Source organism: Ranitomeya variabilis, chromosome 2 (genome assembly GCF_051348905.1).
Source record: "Ranitomeya variabilis isolate aRanVar5 chromosome 2, aRanVar5.hap1, whole genome shotgun sequence".
Lineage (NCBI taxonomy): Eukaryota > Metazoa > Chordata > Amphibia > Anura > Dendrobatidae > Ranitomeya > Ranitomeya variabilis.
In genome coordinates, this window is record NC_135233.1 from 217,484,045 (window position 1) to 217,506,719 (window position 22,675).

Sequence of the window (22,675 nt, forward strand, 5' to 3'; positions counted from 1 at the left end):
AACTGCTCCAGGTCTCTCATATTTGAAGGCGCCTTCTCGCAACAGCAATTTTAAGATCTCTCCACTGGTGATCAATGGGATTTAGATCTGGACTCATTGCTGACTTCAGAATTCTTCAGTACTTTGCTTCTATCCATTTCTGGGTGCTTCTTGCAGTATGTTTGGGGTCATTGTCCTGCTGAAAGACCGATGACCTAGGACGCAAACCCAGCTTTATGACATTGGGCACTACATTGCCACCCAAAATCCTTTGGTAATCTTCAAATTTCATGATGCCTTAAGGTACCTTCACACTAAGCGACGCTGCAGCGATACAGACAACGATGCCGATCGCTGCAGCGTCGCTGTTTGGTCGCTGGAGAGCTATCACACAGACAGCTCTCCAGCGACCAACGATGCCGAGGTCCCCGGGTAACCAGGGTAAACATCGGGTTGCTAAGCGCAGGGCCGCGCTTAGTAATCCGATGTTTACCCTGGTTACCAGTGTAAAATGTAAAAAGAAACAAACACTACATACTCACCTTTGCGTCCCCCGGCGTCTGCTTCCTGCACTGACTGTGAGTGCCGGCCCTAACAGCAGAGCGGTGACGTCACCGCTGTGCTGTGCTTTCACTTTACGGCCGGCGCTCAGTCAGTGCAGGAAGCGGACGCCGGGGGACGCGAAGGTGAGTATGTACTGTTTGTTTTTTTACATTTTACACTGGTAACCAGGGTAAACATCGGGTTACTAAGCGCGGCCCTGCGCTTAGTAACCCGATATTTACCCTGGTTACCATTGTAAAACATCGCTGGTATCGTTGCTTTTGCTGTCAAACACAACGATACACGGCGATCTGACGACCAAATAAAGTTCTGAACTTTAACCAACGACCAGCGATATCACAGCAGGATCCTGATCGCTGCTGCGTGTCAAACACAACGATATCGCTAGCCAAGACGCTGCAACGTCACGGATCGCTAGCGATATCGTTTAGTGTGAAGGTACCCTAACACATAGTCAAGGCACTCAGAGCCAGAGGCAGCAAAACAACCCCAAAACATCTTTGAACTGCCACCATATTTGACTGTAGGTACTGTGTTCTTTTCTTTGTAGGCCTCATTCCGTTTTCAGTAAACAGTAGAATGATGTGCTTTACCAAAAGGCTCTATCTTGTTTTCATCTGTCTGCAGTACCCTTTCCCAAAAGGATTTTGGCTTACTCACATACATTTTGGTAAACTGCAGTCTAGTATTTTATGTCTCTGTGTCAGCAGTGAGGTCCTTCGGGGTCTCCTGTCATAGCGTTTCATTTAATTCAAATGTTGATGGATAGTTTGAGCTGACACTGATGCACTCTGGGTCTCATGACAGCTTGAATTTCTTTAGAAACATTATTGGGGCTGCCTATCCACCACCTGGACTATCCTGCATTGCAACCTTTCATCAATTTTCCTATGCCGTCCACATCCAGGGAGATTAGCTACAGTGCCATAGGTTGTACACCTCTTGATTATGTTGTGAACCACAGACAAGAGAACATCAGGATCTCTGGAGAGGGACTTGTAACCTTGAGATTGTTGATATCTTTCAACAAATTTGAAACTCAGACAGTTCTCTTCTTCTCTTTCTGTTCTCCATGCTCAGTGTGGCACACTCAGACACACAATGCAAAGATTGAGTCAACTTCTCTCCTTTTTATCTACTTTCAGATGTGATTTTCATATTACCCATACCTGTTACTTGCCACAGGGGAGTTTCAACGAACATCACATGCTTGAAGCAAAGCTGGTTTGCTCACATTTTCGGAAAGGTGCCAACAATTTTTTCCCTGGCATTTTTGGGGATATTGTGTGAATTTTTGTCCAATTTGCCTTTTTTCAGTTTTTTTTGTGTTATTTAAATATGCACAAAGGAAATAAACATGTAACAAAATGTTTTTGGAGAAAATTTTCATTTTCTGGAACAGTTTCCAGTGTGATAACACTTTTGGTCATTTATCAGTTTGTAAGAGTTCTTAAAAATTGGTGGAGGTAATAAAAGTCTAATGTGCCCTTTTTTGTTCAAAATTATGAATCCAAGTGAAGCAACCAGTAGGTAGCCAAAAATGTGTTTTACTAGGCTAGGAGGTACCCCATTATCATACTGCATGCATCACTGTGTCACAATTTACAACATTTTTATCTACTAATTCATGTAAAGATAGATAACACAATACATGCGATACAATCGACGGTTTCCTTGTAAAGACAATCCCTGCCCCTATGCCCCTTTTAGGGAACATGTACTGTATGTGACAGAAATGACGAAGTAACCCACTTGGGAGTCCAACAACCAGAACTTCAAGATGTTCCTGATGAGATATTAAAGCATCTCAGCCACACAAGAAGAGAGGGCATATTATAAATTTGCATTGAAAACTTCAAATTATGACTCTGATCAGACCCACCACCTACTATTTGCCATTTATGATACTGGTATCATCTTATCTAGTGGAGAGGTTTTTCATCCCCCTTGGGTATCAAGGTCTTGGTGAGATTGCTAACTAAGCTACGCTATACATTCCACTTACAGGAGCTTTTAAGATGATCCCATTCTAAATCCATAGAAATTAATATGGAGTTCATTGCCCACGTCCCACCCTTTGAAACTATAATAGCTCCCACTATTTTGGGAAAACTTTCTTTTAGACACTACAGAGTGTGTGGGAATTTTTGCCCATTCAACCAAAAGAGCCTTTGTGAGGTCAGACACTAATGTTGGAGGAGAGATCAGGCTGCGATCTACATTCTAGCTCTTCTGAAAAGTGTTGGATGGGGTTTGGAAGGGCCGGTCTTGTTCTTCTGCACTAAATTCCCCCCAATCATGTCTTTATGGACCTTGTGCACTAGGCATAGTCATGAAAAACAGAAAAAGGCCTTCAGCAAACCAATTCACAGAGTTCGGAGCCACTGTTGTCCAAATTGCCTTGGGCTGAAGCATTAAGACTTCCCTTCAATGGAACTGAGGGGCAAAGGCCGACCCCTAAAAAACAAGCCCATAGCATTATCCCTCCTCCACCAAACTTCACAGTGTTCAGCTAACGTTCTCCTGTTATTCAACAAACACAAATTCGTCAGTCACACAAGTATGAGCAGTCACTGCATAGAACACGTTTCCTCCAGAGTCCAGTGGTGGCGGCTTTACGCCACTCTAACTGACATTCGGCATTGTGCCTGGTGATGTACGGCTGCATTCAGCTGCTCAACCATGAAGCTCCTAGTGAGGCGTAGTGTTTGTGCTGATGTTAATACCAGAGGAAGTCTGGACTCTGCAGTTATAGAGTCTGTAGAAAGGTGCTAACTTTTCTGTTCTCAGCTTTCGCCCTCCTGCTTTTTAACATTACCTGGCTGAGTTGCTGCAGTTTCTCCCACTTCTCAATAATATGACTCACAGGGGATGGGGATTGTTAAATAGATGGCCGCTATTACAGGTTTGTACTGGTATCAGTGAAATCTTTACCACCGGTCATTCTGTCACATGTTAGTAAAGGCAGACGGCATGGTGGGGGGCCAGAAGTTATATACTGGGGGAACGATTGGGTGAATGTAATACACTGGGGTCAAGGCGGGGGATGTTATACTCCGGGGGACGAGGGGCCAAATGTTATACACCTGGGGCAAGTGGACGAATGTTATACACCAGGAGGTGAGGGTTTGGATGTTATATACTGGGGGCAAGGGGCTGGATTTTATACACCGGGGATGAGGGGCCAGATGTAATACACTGGTGATAAGGGGCCATATATTATACACCAGTGGTGAGGGGCCAGATGTTATACACCAGGGATGATGTGCCAGATGTTAAACATCAGGGGTGATGTGCCAAATGGTTTGCGCTGGTGGTGAGGGGCCAGATATTATACACCGGTAGTGAGGGGCCAGATATTATGCACCGGGGGCGAGGGGCAGCAGGATATACACTGGAGGCAAGCGGCCGGATGTTATACACCAAGAGTTAGGGGCCAGATGTTATACACCAGCTGTGCAGGGACAGATATTGTACACCGGGGGGGGGGGGGGGGGGCGGATGTTATACACTGGGAGCAATGGGGCCAGATGTTACACTCCAGGAGTGAAAGGCCAGATGATATACATCGGGAATGAGGGGCTAAATGTTATTCAATGGGGGAGAAGGGCCAGATGATAAACACCAGAAGTGAGGGGCCAGATGCTATACACCAGAAGTGAGGGGCCAGATGTTATTCAACAGGGGCGAGGGGCCAGATGATGTACACCGGAAGTGAGGGGCTGGATGTTATTCAACAAGGCAAGGGGCCGGATGTTAATCAATGGAGGCGAGGGGCTGGATGATATACACTAGAAGAGAGGGGCTAGAGGTGATAAGCTTGAGCATATAAATAAATAGCAATCCTTAAAATCTTCCATTCTGTCACACTTGACGACAGAGGCCCTGTAGCTGTACACGCAGTGTATATTATATTTTCCAAACATTACGTTATGGTTACTTTGGAATAGGCCCGAAAATGATAACATACAGTACACATCTCCATCCAGGGTGTCCTCTGGGATTTCTGATCTACACAGGCATGTGTTGCCATGGCAATATCCAATATTTTATACCTTTACATGCCCAGACGTATTAAAGACCAAGCAGTGTTTCCATGGGAACATCTTATAATGGTGTAGTATGTGGCCTGTCAGAAGCCAATAAATGTCTCTTTTTATTCCATTACTGTATAGTTTGCATTCAGGGGTATATCATGTTTTCCATGCTCGCGACATCATGTTAAAAACTGTCACTATCCAGTAATCAATGTCATCAATTTGCTCTCATGAGAGAACGAGCGCTGCAAATGTGACAACATGTTTTGATGTAAGACTACAAATTACAGAGAAGTTTTAATACGTGCTACTTAAAATAGGACGTGGGCAGTTTTACCAACAATTTCATAGCTTCAGTGTATCAAAAATAGAAAAAAAAATGAGCAGTCTAAATTTACATATATCCTTATTTGTATACAGCACCAATGCAGATTTATGTGATTCTATGGCTTCTGGAAAACCTTAACCCCTTAAGGACCAGAAGTATTTTTGTTTTTTGCGTTTTCATTTTTCGCTCCCCTCCTTCCCAGAGCCATAACTTTTTTATTTTTCCGTCAATATGGCCATGTGAGGGCTTATTTTTTGCAGGACGAGTTGTACTTTTGAACAACGTGATTGGTTTTAGCATGTGATATACTGGAAAACGGTAAAAAAAAATTTCAAGTGCTGTGAAATTGTAAAAAAAAGTGCAATCCCACAGTTGTTTTTTTTTTTTTTTTTTTGCTAGGTTCACTACATGCTAAAACTGGCCTACCAGTATGATTCTCCAAGTCATTACGAGTTCATAGACACCAAACATGACTAGGTTCATTTTTATTTAAGTGGTGAAATGAAATTCCACAGTTTATTTAAAAAAATGTACCATATTACGATACCCGTAGTGTCTCCATTTTTCTTAATCGTGTTGGGTGAGGGCTTATTTTTTGCATGCCGAGCTGATGTTTTTATTGATACCCTTTGGTACAGATGTGTTCTTTTGATCGCCCGTTATTGCATTTTAATGCAATGTTACGATGACAAAAAAAAAGTAATTCTGGCGTTTTTAACTTTTTTTTCTCACTACGCCGTTTAATGATCAGGTTTAATCTTTTTGTATATTGATAGATCGGGCGATTCTGAACGCGGCGATACCAAATATGCGCATGTTTGATTTTTTTATTGCTTTATTTTGAATGGGGTGATTTGAATTTTTATATATATTTTATTATTTTTTAAAACATTTTTTTTTACTTTTTGCTTGCTTCAATAGTCTCCATGGCAGACTAGAAGCTGCCAAATCCTAATCTGCGCTGCTACATTCAGGCGATGATCAGATCACCTGTATGTAGCAGAATTACTCACTTGCTATGAGCGCCGACCACTGGATGGCTGGATGTGAGCTGCACATGTCCCTCCCAGAGACATAGGCTGGATGTGATCTCTTTGTGTATCCTTGATGCCTTTACTCCTCTGAGTGTCCACCTTTACTCCTCGGAGTGTCCACCTTTACTCCTCTGAGTGTCCACCTTTACTCCTCGGAGTGTCCACCTTTACTCCTCGGAGTGTCCACCTTTACTCATCAGAGTGTCCACCTTTACTCCTCAGAGTGTCCACCTTTACTCCTCAGAGTGTCCACCTTTAGTAGGCATACATGCCCGAAAATGATGCACGATGAAGCACATGTTCACTTTGTCGGCACCATTATAGTCTATGGTCCAGTCGGCGCACACGTGGGGGGTTTGGACCTAAGCCCTGAAGGGACCAATGAATGGGAGCCAAAATGCAGTGTGAAAGCAGTTTAAGACTTTCTGCAGATCAACCTCTTATAACAGCAGACAATATGGCCTCACATGCTTATGGTTCAGTACTACAGAGAGCCACGTGGACTGCCATACTACCGCCCGTGTTCAGTCTGATCCTTATCATATTCCTGTTTTGCATCTGAAACCAGGGCTCAATGTTTTCCTGCTCCTGATTATTTCAAGTCCGGAATAAAAAATAAAAAAGTAGAACTCACCTATTTAATCCCTGCGTCCAGCTCAGCAGCTCCAGTGGTGCACGTAGGTCCTTTAATGATGACGACATGTTCTTCATTCACATGACCGCTGCAGCCAATTACTAGCCTAGCCTCAAGAATTATGTTCTTCACATACAGATGCCAACCACAAGGGGCAGCAATCTCTTTTTGCAGGAGTCAAAGAGCACTTTTGCATGAAGTCCTCACCAGAAAATCTTCATCACGTATATTTAATGAAAGGCAGAAATGGAAAGTAGTGGCTGATAATATCCAAGGACGGAATCCAGGAGACCTAAGATGGTTGTGTGCGGTTTATTTGTCAACGCATTTCAGGAGAAGCCACAGGTACTTGGACCAATTTGTCACCCACATGCTTGTGCAGCGCCCCAGAGTCCTGGTCGTTGCAGTATCATGGCTCAGCCACTAAGGGGGGCCATGGTGCGTTCGATGGCACTGAAGGAGTTCTCTGAGCAGGTATCACAGTCACCAATACATTTCACAGCTGGGCCTCCGGGGGGAGCTAAGGGTGCTATTCATTAGGCCACTCCCCACCATAGTGGGTAAACTGGGGGTCAGGCAGGAAGTTAGAGAGAACGCTGACGGGATTGAACGGAGCAACACCCTGTGGCAGGGGGTGTTGTGAAGGGAGAGACTGTAGGGTCTCTGCCAGGGGTGGGATCCTGGCAGAGGCTTGGCATTGAAAGAACGTAACGGGTCCGCGCAGGCTCCTGGAAGCGGCGGGACTCAAGAAAGGACTAGAAGCGAGATAGATTGTGCTGAGTGAGAAACGAAATCAAGCGAAAGGAGATACCAGTGAAGGTTGTGCTGAAAGAGGCAGCACCTTACTGAGGCGCACTACCGGTGGCCGGAACGCCGAGGAGGTAAAGAGTTTCAAGCCATACCTCAGACCTACGGCAGGGCAGTTAGCTTTAGGCGGACTGTCTCACGCATCACCCAGGAAGGCAAAGGGGGGTACCAACAGGAGAGGGGCGCAGATAGAGTCCCGGAAGATCTCCGAGCCTCCCCATCATACGGGTGCGTTCCTACCATAGTATCTGGAGGGACGAGGAAGATCATTGCGAATTAAGTTGTTGTGAGGGAACACGAGAAACAGACACAACAGTTGTGGGGTACTTTCCGTAAGCACAGCAGGGAAGGACTGCAACACATAGCGCTAGAAGGAAGGCACCGATTTCCACCTGCAAGGAGAGCTCTGGAAGTGCCATTGGACCGGCCGGACTTGCGCAGCCTGGTGAGCCGTATTCTGGACTGAGGACCCAGAGAGCTTCAGTAAAGAGGTAAAGAGACTGCAACCTGGTGTCCTCGTTATTTACCGCGACTTGCACCCCACAACTGCACCGCTACACCGTTACTACACCACTTATTGCACCGGACGTCCCCCACTGACAGACAGGGCCACGGACCGGGTCTAGCCACCGTGACAACCCCAGGACTGAGACCTAGAGGCCCGGCTCCGGGTACCCCTCGGCCCTGCGGCGGTGTGGGGGCGCTCCAATCTTGGCGTCACGAACAGGATCTACTTAAGCCTGAAGAATCAGGTCATGTGTGCCTAGAGACTGTGATTTACTGTGCTTGGACTGTACTTTATTGCAAGACTGTGTGCTGTGCCATTTGCCGCCAAAATCCGCCGCCATTGCAGCGCTGAGGAGAGCGCAGGAAGAGAAGAGGGGCGTGGAGTGGGCGTAGCCGAGCTGGAGAGCGCGAACAGTAATGGCCGCCCAATCTAAATATTTCTGTGCAGTGAGGACGTGTCCGTCAGCAGCAGAGATCCGCCTCCTAATCCTTAATGGGGGGCGGAGGCAGAGAAAACGAAACTGCTCACGCAGGAGAGAGCGGGAAAAAGACCAGGAAGCGACCCACGTGGAGGACGCTATGGCCAGCAGCTCCGAACCCGACAGCGGGGTTGAAGTGGAAGTCTCCCCTGACTACCCGGCTGAGCCCAGCAGCTTGTCCTCAGTGGATAACACCAAATTCCTGAGAGCCGAGATGGAGGATTTATATAACCAGCTCCTCCAACTGCATGTAAGAGTCCAGGCCCCGCATCAGGTGGGACCGGCAGTGGATTCCCGGACATCGGAAGAACCAGCGGGACCTGTCGCGGAAAGTGGAATCGTACCAGTGGGTGAGTCCGCCGATCCTACCCCACTAGTAGAGGGTGTGTTAGTGGGTCCCGTAGCAGCACCACCTCTCCCGGGGACCCATAGACTTCAGCGCCTGTTACCATGGGAGGAAGCCACGGGCATGGAACACCGTATGCGAGCCCCAATCACCCCTACTCCCTTGCCGTGTGAGGTCAGCGCGGAGCGCACGGTGTGCCGCTGGGTGAACCCTGGATCCAATCTCATGGGGTTCCCCGGGGTGGAGACCCAGAAGGGAGAAATGGTGCAGGCCCTAAGCTGGGAGGAATACCAGATCCAGCTAGAACAGCGGTGGCGAGAGGAAGAGAAAGCACATCAGGCTAAACGGGAGGCCTACCATCAAAAAGATTTGGCGGTCAAGGACCGGGCCCGTAAGGACCCCACCACTCACCAGGCCCCGCGCAGGCAGGGCATCGTCACCATCTTCAAGCTCCGAGGAGGCTGGGGCTTTATCAAGGAACCGGGGCTGTATGCGGAGGTCTTTGTCAATCGCCGGGATGTGGAGTCGCACCTCAGAGAAGGTCACCCGGATCGGGACCTCTACCCGGGGGACAGCGTTACCTACACCCGGCACTTTGGAGAGAAGGGGTGGTTTGCTCTGAATGTGTACAAGCAGGAGAGGCCAGCCCCTGTAGCCAAGGTGTCACCGTGTGATCGATCTGAAGCCACTCCGGTCGCCTCCACCTGCCTGGCTGCGGAACCTGGAGCCCGCAGGTTGATCACCGCCACCACAGCAGTGGCCAAGGGGGTGCCTCTTCGGGTGGTTGAGACTCTTGAGGAGCCAGCGCAGAGAGCAGTGGGAACCCAGACCTTCATGGCTGCGCACGATCTGGTCATACAACAGACCCGAACACATGGGGTGTACCTGGCAGTAGGAGTGGATCTGAACCCTGAACTGCAGGGATCCACCTGCCGGGTGGCGCCTCGTGGAAAGTTTTGAAAGTACTATCATTGGATGGAAAATGTAAATAGTTAACTGTTCATTCCTTTAACTGTTCCTGTTTGCTACTAAACCCGTCTAGGGTTAAAGGTGACCCCTTTGTTGACCCGGGGTCACTGTTGTTTCCTGAAGTTTAAACAAGTTTTAAAGTTACACAAACTGCAGAAATCATGGACTGTGCATGATTCGAACTTTCTTTTGTAAATAGTTTGCACCTTCTTAAAGGTGCTCCCTACTGGTTTTAGCCAAAAGACACTTTGCGAAGATTCCTTCTCTACTGGTTTTAGTTAAAGACACTTTGCGAAGAAACCTTTCCTACTAGTCCTAGTTAAAGACACTTTGTGAAGATCCCGGGCTGGAACTTTGCATAAGACTGGTAGGCTGAGAAGACGAGCTACCTCAGAAAGACTTGGTCCCCTCTTAAAGGGGATGTGACGAAGTAAATTTGAAAGAGATACTGTTACCGAACAGTAATGTGATAATGATGCCTTGAAAAAGAAAATGTAACTGTTTTACATGCCGAGTTATATGTGTTGAAGTTGTTGAAATGTGAAATCTGAATAATGTTTTGTAGAAAGGAAAGATGCAGAGAGCCCGTAGGGGTAGATGTAGAAGCCTGCATAGTTGAAAGTAAAAGAAGTAATAATGAAGGTGAGGATAGAAGGTAAACCCCGCGTCCCCATTGAAAAGTTACTTTGTTACTAAGGACAGAGAGTGAACCCGTAGGGGTTAGAGAGTGAGTCCTTAAAGGAGCCGAGTAGAGCGGGCTCAGAGTTCTTTAAATGAAAGGAATGTTATGTCTATACTGTGTATAGTAGCGAAAGGCAGTAGGCCCTGGCTGAACAGGGCGGTCCTGTAAAAGAAAGGAGAGGCAGTAGGTCTGGTGCCGTAGGGACAGGCGGTCCTGCAGGTTCACAAGAAGGAGAATGTAAAGTTGAAATGCCTTATAATGTGATTATAGGAAGGCCTTTGATAGACTAAGAGTGTGAGTTTCTTAAAGGCAATGTTAAGTTATTGTTCCAAAAATTGCACTAAGTAGAATACCCGGTTGGGTAATAGAAGTTATTTATGCTCTGTAATTTATAATGTTGATTATGTTTGTAACGTTAAAAGTGTCCTCACCTCCCATAAAGGGAAGCCTACTTAAGTATACTTACTGTTATTTGCACTCAACAAAATTGTATGTCTTTTTGCTAACCTGTATTGTTGTTTTTCTTCCCAGTCCCGGAGTACTGTGTTTAACCAGGGGGGAGTGCAGCGCCCCAGAGTCCTGGTCGTTGCAGTATCATGGCTCAGCCACTAAGGGGGGCCATGGTGCGTTCGATGGCACTGAAGGAGTTCTCTGAGCAGGTATCACAGTCACCAATACATTTCACAGCAGGGCCTCCGGGGGGAGCTAAGGGTGCTATTCATTAGGCCACTCCCCACCATAGTGGGTAAACTGGGGGTCAGGCAGGAAGTTAGAGAGAACGCTGACGGGATTGAACGGAGCAACACCCTGTGGCAGGGGGTGTTGTGAAGGGAGAGACTGTAGGGTCTCTGCCAGGGGTGGGATCCTGGCAGAGGCTTGGCATTGAAAGAACGTAACGGGTCCGCGCAGGCTCCTGGAAGCGGCGGGACTCAAGAAAGGACTAGAAGCGAGATAGATTGTGCTGAGTGAGAAACGAAATCAAGCGAAAGGAGATACCAGTGAGGGTTGTGCTGAAAGAGGCAGCACCTTACTGAGGCGCACTACCGGTGGCCGGAACGCCGAGGAGGTAAAGAGTTTCAAGCCATACCTCAGACCTACGGCAGGGCAGTTAGCTTTAGGCGGACTGTCTCACGCATCACCCAGGAAGGCAAAGGGGGGTACCAACAGGAGAGGGGCGCAGATAGAGTCCCGGAAGATCTCCGAGCCTCCCCGTCATACGGGTGCGTTCCTACCATAGTATCTGGAGGGACGAGGAAGATCATTGCGAATTAAGTTGTTGTGAGGGAACACGAGAAACAGACACAACAGTTGTGGGGTACTTTCCGTAAGCACAGCAGGGAAGGACTGCAACACATAGCGCTAGAAGGAAGGCACCGATTTCCACCTGCAAGGAGAGCTCTGGAAGTGCCATTGGACCGGCCGGACTTGCGCAGCCTGGTGAGCCGTATTCTGGACTGAGGACCCAGAGAGCTTCAGTAAAGAGGTAAAGAGACTGCAACCTGGTGTCCTCGTTATTTACCGCGACCTGCACCCCACAACTGCACCGCTACACCGTTACTACACCACTTATTGCACCGGACGTCTCCCACTGACAGACAGGGCCACGGACCGGGTCTAGCCACCGTGACAACCCCAGGACTGAGACCTAGAGGCCCGGCTCCGGGTACCCCTCGGCCCTGCGGCGGTGTGGGGGCGCTCCACTTGCCCTTCACCCTATAGTAAAAAAGAATTAGATCAATTTGGGCTGGACCTCAATCTCCATGGGCTCCATGACACCCGTACTTCTTCTATAAATGATTTAGAATATTCGGAGATATCCCGGAGTCTCGTGAGTTGTATAAACGCACTTGGGGTGGCACCTTCATGTTTTTGCATGGTCTAGGGACTCATTGTGACATCTAATATCCTTATAATTTACAGTGGGGGCAGATTATTCTAAGACCGAGAACATTTCGTAGACAATAAAACCCTGAAAGAAGAAGCATCGAGACCTACACTATGAGCAGGTATTTCTCGGAGCTGTCCTGAAGAAGGTCTTTCTTTCTAACCAAAAGCCCATGATCCCACAGACTCGCATCCCTTCACGAGCCACCGATCGCTTTCAAGTCATAATTTTATCTTTCTTTTTATTTTCATTTCAGACTAGAAAGAATCTGTTCTTTCATGGAGGGCACGCAGTGTGACTCTTTAATTGGCTGCTTGGATAACCGTAATTTCAGGGGTAATCTTTAATAATTTGCAGTTTCTTAGGCATCCAGGGGAAACAAAGTCTTTTGTCTCATACTTGGCCCTGGCACATACCACTGAGGCTATCATTTTACATTCTCCTAATACCTTCCAGTATTTGGGCTATAGTATGGGATGACATATTTGCTCATTTCGGTTCATTTGTTGCCAATTTTGTACTGTAGAATTGCCATTATTATTTTCGGTGAAACACATATTTTTGTCCTGATTTTTTTTTCATTTTTACAAAAATAGATTCAAACATCCATAATATATTCCATCATGTAATGTTGTCATCTACTTATTTAGTTTCAGGGTTTTGCAGGAATTATCCATTAGGATGGGCCATCAACGTGTGATTGGTTGGTATCTGGTACTGGATAATTCTCTATGTGGCTGTGTCTGGTACTGCAACTCATGTCCACGTAAGTAGACATAAAAAAGAACGTGTCCTCAGAAAATGACCTATTGCTTAAATCAGATTTTTATATTATTCGTATTTTTTTACGTTTTATCATATGTTTGATATGCTTTATATATAAATATAATATTTGTCAAAAACAAAATTAGTAATCTTGTAATATTCACACCGACCACTGGGGCTATTTTAGATCCACACTTCCTGTCTTTTCAGGAAAGGTTTTCAGCAGGCTCCTTATCATCAGAGGCAGAGCTCCAAAGGAATACAAAAGGAGTGGCATGCCTTCCAGGCCAAAATTTACAGATTAAAGCCATGTCTTCATTTGTTCTCTTTTTAAAATCCAAACACAATGCATAAATAGAGGAAACTCCCACAATCTAATGTGTTTCAAATGTATAAAATGTTCTTAATCCACCAATCACAATAGATGATGTCTGTCAAGACTCTGAACATTTTTTACTTTTTGTGCATTACTGCCCTTTTCCAAGATGGCGTCCTTGGTCTCATGTGCACTGTCTTCCTGCTATAAAACTCCACCCCAGCCTTCAGTCTGTGCTAGAGTATTCTGCCTTGCATCCAGCTCCTGACCCTGGTGACTCTCTGGCTATATACCTGCTCCTGTGAACCTGTGTGGTGATCCTGCTACTCTGCTCTGAGTTCCTGCTGCATACACAAGTTTCCAGTAATCCTCCTTCATCTGCTGCTCGTGTTACTTCCATCTGCATTTGCTGGACATGTAAGCTGTTTCTGCTCTGCAAAAACCTGAGACTATTAACCAGGCCTCCCTGGTTGTGCTAAGATATGATTTGAACTGCCTAATAAGCATATCTATCTGTGCCTGGACTAAGACAAGGATTTTTTCATGTCAAGTATCCTCAAGAATAACTGTGCTTCATAGATTTTCTGCTTGATTGCATTTTGCTCTGAAGTTTCCTATAGACTGCTAAGCTGCGTTTATTATTTGCACCAAGTGTTGTGGACTTGAGTTTCTCTCTGCACCTGTTTGAATCATCGTGTGATAATATAGACTTTACCACTTATAAAACTGTGTCCTGTAGTTCTCTTGTTCCACGCAAAGAGTCTCCTGAGTTATCCCCTATAATTATTACAATGTCACAACTGACCCTGCTACCCCTCCCATTACAAAGACCTTTTCTCATTAGATGCTTCAATAAAAAAAGATACTGTAAGGTCAGAATCTGGCCATTGTGGCTATGTACAGGCGTTGTTTCCTCAAACACCAGGAAGTTACAGTCTAAAACAGCCCCGGTGGCCATCGTGAGAACTGCATGATTTCTAATTTAGATTTTTGACACATATAGTGATTTAGAAAATAAAACTATATTGCTAAAAATTTAAAAAATACATTTATTTCAAATACCTGATTTAAGCAATAGGTTATTTTATGCAAAATATGCAAAACTTTGACTCCCCCAAAATCATTAACCTGTGTAACCCTTTACAAGATAAGCCAGTCGATCCCTTGGTGTTGGGAGAAATCGTGTTTTGAAGTTCAGTCTAGAAGTTGATTAGGGCATGACAATGTCCTTCTTGTTTCTCAGCCTTCCTGAACTAGCAACACCCTCCCCTGGCTGATTAACAGGTCGTTTGCTCTTGTACGCATCAAGACTCTTTATGGTTACTATGATCTATTAGAATAAGGTTTTGTATTGGCCAAAACTAGGGGACATGGTCTTATTTGATGGGATCTGATGGTACTCAAGACGATATAGTCACATCAGTACATGAGTGCAGGAAATATATTTTTTGTGACTTTTCAACGTGAATTAATGCTAAAAGTTATGTAATGCCAGCTCATTGCCATTGTTTTCCCATAGCAGAAGATGTAAATTTTCTGTCATGTAGCTGATACACCATTTAGTCGAATTTTATGGCCAGCACAATGAGTTATTGAATGTGTGCCCTAATTCAGCAGTCGGTAAGTGGTCAAGTTTATACCGTATATATGTGCAATATCCAATAAAATATAAATAGAAACATCACAAGAATATAACATTAGGCTGAGATTATTATATTACTGCACTATATCATTTAATCTACAGTATATGTAATTAATTATGTTGACATCGACCAGTTGTCAGTATAGGTTAATGAAGTTTGTAAGTGCAAAGGTCGAAGCTGGATCGGTTGTGGGAGATCAAAACCCCACTGCCTGCCAAATAAAAGGGCACCATTACAATCTCATAATATTTTTTTTAGACTTGGGTTCTGTTGCAAAACAGGACTAACTGCTTCTTCTTTTAGGTCTTTCCTGTATTTATCCCTTCTCACATACACAATATGTGGCCGATTTGCTGACCAGTGGTCGGTGCTGTGCCTGGCCCTACCATGATCAAGGGCGATCATCAGTTTCTGTTCATTATTTCATTTTATAGCATTGAAAACAATGGATCAGCCAGGAAGTGCACAGATATGCCTTTTTCTTCCGAGGTAGAAATGCTCTTTGCAGTGGTTTTCCACCTGGCTAACATAGTGGTTGACCTCTTCTTGTCTATTACATTTATATGCGACCTGATCAAAGTTCACAATCCCTGTAACTCTTACCTTTATCTCTGACCCTACTAGATTATGTAACCTGTGTGTTCTGGATAAGAGGAAATATGATTGTGTGATTTGGACTAAAGTGATTGCATTTTTTTACAGCCCCATTGAATATGTTGGTGCTATAGTGTATATACTCACTTTTCACCTCTGAATCCTACAGCTTGTTCACCTTATACAGAGAATACAAATTATGAAACAGAGCATTATATTCTATGTTTAGTTCTTTTTGAGACAAAGAGACTTGTGACGCGTCTTAATTTGGTCAATGTTGTTTAGTTAAGCTGAGTCTCATCTGATGGCCGATGCAAGAACTAACATAATAGCAATGTGCTTTTTTTCTCCAAAATGACATTTCCATTCTAAAAAATCACTAAAAAGCTCTGGTTACGAGGTGTCTCTCTTCTTTCTAACTTGCCTGTTGTTAAGCGTCATCTGTCCCTAGCAGCAAATAACAGGGGGTTAGTCATTGTCTCTGTCCTTCTTCACTCCCGCATGTTAAACTGCATTCAAACACAACTGAGAAGCTGGATAGCAGGCACAATGCATGCTGGAAACTGGGAGAGGAATGAAGTCCGACCCCTCTGGTGCTGACAAAATGTTGATGAAAGGGAACCACCCAGTCAAAAAGTGTGGATGGAAAGTTACAGAGTGTTATGGGTAGGGATGGGCATACCCATGGATGTTCAGGTCCATCGAATTTGGACAAACTTTATAAAAAATTTGGTTTTTTGCCGGATAGCATGTGGAACAGCAAGAACCAGGACAGCAGGTAGACAAACAGAGCAGGAGATGCCAGAAAACATAGAGCAAAGAGAATTACAAATAGAAACTGAAGACATATAGACAGTTCAGAAATTGCAGCAGCGTTTGTAGTGTGAACAGCTCCAGAGAAGAGTTTTTTATGCTTACAGCAGATGAAGGGTTGATCAGCAAATAAATGCATAGCTGCTGACAGCAGTGATGAACAGACACACTTCTTTGTAGAGAAGATACATTCTGATGCAGCAGCGTGTGTAGTATGAACAAGTCCAGAGAAGAGTTTGTTATGCTTACTACAGATAAAGGAACAGTTGCACGGGTGTGAGACAGGAAGTAACTGCAGCTTATAGAAGCATACAGGAGTTTACTGATGAGATTTCCAGCTGAGAGAACTGGTGAGACAAACTCCAAGGCACAAGGTTACTGGACGCAAAGATTAGAGTCGGCCTTAAAAGGCCTTGGGTGATGATGTCATTAGAGGTCGCCGGAGTAACTCTTGTTTGGGGTCAAGTAACAGTTAAGCTTAAGGAGCTAATGTGGAATGTTTTTTATTGTCTCCTGGTGTCGTTGCAATTCTTTGAACTAGAGAGCTATTATACTGATGCCTTTCAGGGACATATAATGCAGACATGCGCTGTCTTTCTTAAATCTCAGCATGGGGTCATCTCCGTGTTCCGTAAACACCACCGAACTAAATATACCAGACAGAAAATAAACTCTAAATCCCCTTAAAGAAGATAGTAAATATTTTGGGGTAGAATGTAGCTCATTCTACAGTCTATGAATTTCTACAAAAAAGGCCAGAATATGTGTCATGGAAGGCCAAACATGTGACATCCACATAACCTCAAACATCTTAATCCCGTCTAGCCGACATCTCTAGAAATTATTAGCTTGTAGATGTTTGATAAAATGTAGTTCTTTTTTTATACTTAAAATTGTTATGTGATGTTAAAACGGTCACGGGGGGAGGTGTATTAACTTTATTAAATACATATCCCTTATGATCTTGGTGAGAATTAGTCCTACTCAAACCGGTCCTACATAGAAATGTCATTCTCTTCACGCAACCAACATGAATAGTCCTATGATGTTCATTATTTAAAGAGGTTTTCCAGAGTGTGATATTGATAAACTGTTCCTCAGATTGATCTTTAATATCAGGTCAGAGAGGTTCAACACCTTTATCTTCCACGTATAAATTATTCTCAGTTTTGGAGGCGACCAGATGTAAAGTCTCTGGAACTGGAACATCCAAGTAGTGGCCGTTCCTGGGTACTGGAGCTCACCCCCATTCACTTCTATAGGAGCTGAGCTACAGTACCCAGGAACGGTTACTACACAATGTATGGTGCTTTGCTGTTATGGCTTACATCCTGTAGCCCATAACAGGTGATTGGTAGGTGCCGGGCGTCAGACCGCCACCAACTTGATAATGTGGCCTAATCTATGATAAGGTTTTCAATATCACAGTCCTGCACAACCCTATAAGCTATGCTCAAAATATATTTGAACCCTATTTTTGCCATATATACTGAGAAAAGCTCTTGTAGGATACGCCGAATGTATTTATAGGGTTTCATCAACCTACAGAGTAACGCTGAGTGCTTTCATGGCCCCTTTTGGACAGGTATAGGTGCGACATGTTCAACACATGGCACTGTATACTGCCACAGAGAGACATTGTATACTGCCACAGAGACATACGCTGGAACATTGCATTAAGGTTATATGTCAGGAAATCTTCCTAATTTAGGTGGTTGAATTCCTGGTGAAACACTACAATGTAGCCAAACCAGGTAAGGAGGCCAACTGACAGCTAAAAGAAGAGGGCAGAAAAGGTATTAGCGTCAGACTGGTATCATGTAGTGAAAAACTGCATTTTAGCGGAGTAGGGAGATGGTCTGCTAGCCGCTAAAAGTGTTATGCACCTATCTCGACTTCGGACACTGCTTTCTTCACCTATGCCTAACATCATTTGCTGTGCTCCAAGTCTTTCACTACTTGCCCGGTGTGCCTGTGTAACTTCATCATCTAAGGCCTTTTAATATCCACTTAAACACACCTGTTCGTCTGAGTATTCAGTGAGTGTGGACTCCTGTTGCTATTTGTTTGAAGTTTTTTTTATTACCCAGTTTCTTCAACTACTATCATTTCATCAAACTCCTGTGATTTCTACAACTTGCATCTACTGTTCCTCAGACATGCCGGTAAACCTATTTTTTGTTGTAAGCATTACGAACTGTTAGACACTGTTCACATTATGCTGCAATCATCCCTCCATTCTTCTGTGGTTTCTACAACTTGTATCTACTGCTCCTCATGCATGCTGGTTAGTCTATGATTTTCTGTAAGCATTTCAATCGGCTATTTAGAGACTATTCACAATACACTGCAATTATCCTGCACTCTCCTATGGTTTTTACAACTTACATCTACTGTTGCTCAGACCTGCTGGTCAGACCTTCGCTTTCTGTAAGTGCTACAAATAGTTCTTTCGAGACTGTTCACATTAACCTGTAATCATCTCTACAATCTTCTGTGGCTTCAGTTGTGTCCGACTCCACCTGATTCTTTTCCGTCCAGCGTCGGCTGTTGTCCTGGTCGTCACTGCTGTGCCTTCTTCATCATTTTGTGTGTACACACCGACCTGCGGCTTATTGGATCCATTTCTAGTGGTGAAGAAGGCAGAAAAGGTAAAAGTAGTCCGGTGTCAGACTGGTATCATGCAACAAAATACCTGGACCCTTCAGCACCGCATAGATTGGCATCCATCTTCCCTAGCCTCACCCATACAATCTTCTGACCACACTCATCAAGACTCCGACTCCATTCCAACTGTTTTACAAGTTTCATACAGCACTAAACCATCAATGGCCTCAAATGTTTTCTATCTTTCTTACATCAACCTATAGACTTCACGACCTTGTTTTTTTCTCCTCTGACATGAACCTTTTTAGGTTGGGAAGCCATGTTTGTTCCTCCAGTTTTATTGTTCTCTCTAGCAATGTGTTGGTTAATAGCCACCAGTAAAAGGCCAGTTCAATAGGAGGTCAAGTGAGGTCAGCGAATAATCTGAAAAGCCATTGAATAATTGAAAAGCTAATTTAGCGGTCACTCACATGGCAGCTTGGTAATCGTGCATCACTTTTTTAAATGATATTTTAATTGCCTTCCTCAATGCGATCATCCAGCGCCATTGATCTGCTTTATTAACTGTGCATCAGTCCATTGATTAAACATTGTTTTGGGGGGCTAATAACAGGCAGTTTTACTGAATTGGGACACTGAATCTGTCCTGACACTGAATTGTCAGTCCCAAAGGGGATCGCGGTGACTTAATGACAATTACATGTTAAAAAGGTTAACTGCAGATGACACCAGAAAATTCAATTTATTTATACAAGTTCTTTAAATAATAGATTTGGGATTGTGATATTTTTACAGCAAAACTAATGTTAATTGTAGACGTCTATAAAGCCCCGTGCATTAATAATTAATTTTGGCTATCATTTTTTTTCCATGGAAAATCTTGATGGGGGCAAACTTGCTTTGTGGATTATCTATCTATCTATCTATCTATCTATCTATCTATCTATCTATCTATCTATCTATCTATCAATAATTTTATTTATATAGCACTAACATATTCCACAGCACTTTACAATTAAGCAGGGACGAGTACAGAATCAGATAATAAAGAAAATACAATGTAACACACAAGTGCTATTGGAGCATGTGGACATGAATAAAAGGGACCAAATTCTGAGGAAAACTGTGTGGGGATAGGCATCTCTAAATAAATGTGTTTTTAAAACACACTTAATATTTGGTTTAGGTATTAATTGGTCATCTGGGGTAGCGTATTCCCAAAAAATTGTGCAGCATGAGAGAAGTCTTCGAGATGGAGGTGCAAAGCTCAGGTTATGGAGAATGTTAGTGTTAGATCAGCTACAGAACAGAGTGCATGGGTAATGGACAGAGATGAGGGAATAGATATAGGGCAGTGCAGAACTGTGGAGAGCTTTGTGGGTGAGAGAGTTGAGTTGGTATTGTATTCTGTAGCAGATGGGTAACCAGTGCAATGACTGGCACAAGGTGGAGGCATCAGTGTAGCCACTGGACAGAAATACAACCCTGGCTGCTGCATTCAGGATGGATTAGAGAGGAGGGAGACCGATCAGTAGAGAGTTTCAATAGTCCAGAGGAGAAAGAATAAAAGCTACAGTAACAGTTTTTGCCGTTTTTAAAGGTTAGACAAGCTCGGATTCTGGAGATGTTTTTAAGATGCAGGTGACATGAGCGAGTGAGCAATTGGATATTGGGAATAAACAAAAGTTCTGTGTCAAATATGACCCCATGACAGCGAGTGTGCTGCTTGGGAGTTCAGAAGGGGTGGTCTTAGTAATGGACAACCCCTTTGACAAGGGGAATAGTTATACCTGGTTGTTAGTTGTGCAAATATGCTTCAAAGTACTTGGTATTTACTAAAACAGACATTGTAGGAGATAAAAGGTCTTCCATTGGTGTGGCATAGCGGGTTAGCACAAGGGCGGTTGCCCTAGGTGCTATAGACTAAAGAGTTAAATAAAGAGCACCTTGATACACTCAGTGAGTGAGTGCTGTCAGGGTAGAGAGTGATGATGAGATGAGTTTGTCATCAGGTGCTGCACTCTACACAGGCAGCGACTGATGGGACAAAGCTCAGTATAATGAAGAGAGCTTTGTGATCTCATTTTCAGCCTAGGCAGAGTGCAGCAGCCTATGACAAACTCATCTCGACTGCTGCGCTCCGCATAATCAACAGCCGAGATGAGAGAAGATGAGCATCTAGTGAATGAAGACAGTATTGAATCATGTGCAATGCAGAGGACGCGATTCAATGCAGCCTTCAGTCAGTCATGACTGTATTTTCGAGCTGAGTGCTGTTGATTTAAAAAAAAATGGACCGCACTCGGACCAATGTTATTCCATGAGGAAGTGCAGATGAGCAATTTTTTTCACTGCCTAAATCTGCGTGTGAAAAAAGACACAGAATGCAGTAGTTTCATCCGTAAATTGGATGACACTCGCCCATTCAAGTCTATGGGTGCGTCGAAAAAATCAGATGCCATATGGAGCCATAGTGTAGCATCCAATTTTCACAGATACATTACAGTTCTGTAACATAGGAAACTGTAAATGTGTAATAGCCAGGGCCGGACTGGCCATCGGGCACTTCTGGCAAATGCCAGAAGGGCCGGTGCCAGTAGTGGGCCGCTCGATCCGCCTCCCCCCGCCCCCGCCGTCGCATTCAACTATACCGGCGTATAGACGCCGGTACAGTTGAATTCAATGATGGAGGAGAGAGCGTCTACAGACGCTCCTCTCCCATCATTCCCCGCTCTGCCTCTGACACTGCGGGTGCGCGATGACGTCATATCATCGCGCACCTGCTGTGTCACGGGCAGACTGCACGCTGCTGAGACAGAGACAGGAGCAGGAAGGCGGAAGCAACGCTGGCAAGAGGAGAGGTGAGGAGAGTTTTTTTTTTTTCTGAACTGTGGGGCCATTCTCGGAGGAGGTGAGGGGAGGGGGTGGAGGAAGAGAAGAGATGTGGGCTGTGCTCTGTGCTGTATACTACTGTGCTATATATAGTACTCTGTGGCTGTGCTCTGTGCTGTATACTACTGTGGGCTGTATATAGTTCTCTGTGGCTGTGCTCTGTGCTGTATACTACTGTGGGCTGTATATAGTTCTCTGTGGGCTGTGCTCTGTGCTGTATACCACTGTGGGCTGTATATAGTTCTCTGTGGGCTGTGCTCTGTGCTGTATACTACTGTGCTATATATAGTACTCTGTGGCTGTGCTCTGTGCTGTATACTACTGTGGGCTGTATATAGTTCTCTGTGGGCTGTGTTCTGTGCTGTATACCACTGTGGGCTGTATATAGTACTCTGTGGCTGTGCTCTGTGCTGTATACTACTGTGGGCTGTATATAGTTCTCTGTGGGCTGTGCTCTGTGCTGTATACTACTGTGGGCTGTATATAGTTCTCTGTGGGCTGTGCTCTGTGCTGTATACTACTGTGGGCTGTATATAGTTCTCTGTGGGCTGTGCTCTGTGCTGTATACCACTGTGGGCTGTATACAGTACTCTGTGGGCTGTGCTCTGTGCTGTATACTACTGTGGGCTGTATATAGTTCTCTGGGCTGTGCTCTGTGCTGTATACTACTGTGGGCTGTATATAGTTCTCTGTGGGCTGTGCTCTGTGCTGTATACCACTGTGGGCTGTATATAGTTCTCTGTGGGCTGTGCTCTGTGCTGTATACTACTGTGGGCTGTATATAGTTCTCTGTG